Consider the following 2,028-nt stretch of genomic DNA (forward strand, 5'->3'; position numbering starts at 1 on the left):
CGAATACGAAGATTGGCTTTGGTCAAGGATCCAGATATGTGGTATGTATGAGGTTGTAGTCCACTATGCCCATGACCTATAAAGTACAAGGATCTCACTTAACAGTATGTATTATAACTTGCAGGTCTGAGCAATGAATACAGCAATGATACAATAAAAGCATGTCTAAATGGTTAAGGCACAAAGGGTTTTGATAGATATTTGTAAATCCTTTGGCATCCCAAGTAATTCTTCTTGACCCCCCAGGCTGCACGAACGGCCAAGGGGACCTACAGGACATCCTTCCGGGCCCCCTTCCGGCCCCCCACCGCGCCCCCCCCCACGCCCCCCACCGCGGCGACGGCGGCCACGGCCCCCCCCCCACCCCCGCTCGGCCCAGGAGGAGGAGGACCAAGAAGGGACGACGGTGGCGAAGCGGAGGGCCGTGGCGGTGGAGTCACAGCAAGAGCGGTCGAGGAAGACGCGGAGCCCGGCGCAGGAAGGGACCCAGGCTGGATGCCCTGAGTAAGCTCCTCCATGACAAGATCGTCACGGACCTGCAGGAAGGTGGGGAAGGGCCGCTGCCGAGTGATCCAGGTGCGGAGGTGGGCGTAGCGCTCGTTGAGGCCGCGAAGAACGTTGAGAACCAAAATCCGGTCCTCCACGGCCCCAGCCAAGGTCCCCGAGGGAGTCCGCCATGGTCTTCATCTTCCGGCAGAACTCGCCAACGGAGAGGTCGCCCTGGACGAAGGTGCGGAAGCTCGCATCGAGACGAAGGGCCCGGGCTTCGGCGTTGCCCAGGAACTGGCCCTCGAGCGCCAGCTAGGCCCGGCGGGCAGTAGTGTCAGGGGTGCCGCGGACGAGATCGTGGAGGTCGAGGGAGATGGTCCCCAGGATCCACGACATGATGATGCTGTCGAGGCGAACCCACACAGCTGTCCGGGCCGCAGGGATGGTGTCGGTGAGGACATGATCGTCGAGGGCGTAGCGGCGGAGAATGAGCAGCACCATGTCCCGCCAGCGGGCATAGGAAGGTGACTCAGGGTCGAGGACGACGGGGACCAAGCTCTTGATGTTCTGAACACCCCCGGCCTGGTAGTGGAGCTGCGCGACGAGTGGGTCGGCCGGGTCGGTCCAGGCCACCACAAGCGGACGGGGAGCACCGGAGCCGGAGGAGGTGGCAGTGCTATCGTGGGACATCGGGTGGGCGAGGAACTGCTCCGCCTCGGCGATCTGACGGGCCAAGACGTCGGCCGCATCCCGCTCCCGCTCCCAGGCCAGGGCTGCCGCGCGCAGGCGAGCTTGGCCCTCGGCAGCAGCAGCCCGGGCAGCTACGAGGGCCGCAGCGAGAGTGATCTCCGGAGTACCGCCGGTGTGTAGGGGCAGAGGTGGTGGTGCGGGGAAAGGGAGGCGAGCATGCCCCCCCCACCCTGGTGCCCACGGGGATATCACCAGGAGGAGCATGCCCTCCCGGTGGAAGAACCCCCACGTCCTGCACATGGTGGTGGTGAAGGGCGGCTCCTCCCGGTGGAAGAGCCCCCACGTCCTGCACGTGGTGGTGGTGAAGGGCGGCGGCGGCGGCGGCGGCGGCGGCGGCGGCATCCCCGCCCGCACGCCCGTCGACGCCCGCGCCGAGAGCCGCGGCGGCGGCGGCGGCGGCGGCGGCGGGATCCGCCTCGGCGGGATCCCCGCCCGCACGCTCGCCCGCACCCGCGCGGCGAGCCGCAGCGGCGGCGGCGGCGGCGGCGGCGGCGGCAGAACCGGCCCCGACGGCCGCCAGTGCCGCGGCCGCAGGAGGCCGGCCGGCGGTCGCAACCTGTGCCCACGAGGGAGGAAGAGAGGGGAAGGAGGAGAGGGGAGGGGGAAGGGGGTCGCCGGCCATGGCGCCGGCCGGCGGCGGCGGCGGCGGCGGCGGCCGGGTCACCAGGAACAGGAAACCCTAACTGATACCATATTAGAAAGTAATAGATAGATTATTGGGCTAACCCTAGAGGGTAGCTATATAGATGTCTTACATGGGCCTTATTGGGCCATAATACACTCCAACAA

Source organism: Setaria italica, chromosome VII (assembly GCF_000263155.2).
Source record: "Setaria italica strain Yugu1 chromosome VII, Setaria_italica_v2.0, whole genome shotgun sequence".
NCBI classification, from domain to species: Eukaryota; Viridiplantae; Streptophyta; class Magnoliopsida; order Poales; family Poaceae; genus Setaria; species Setaria italica.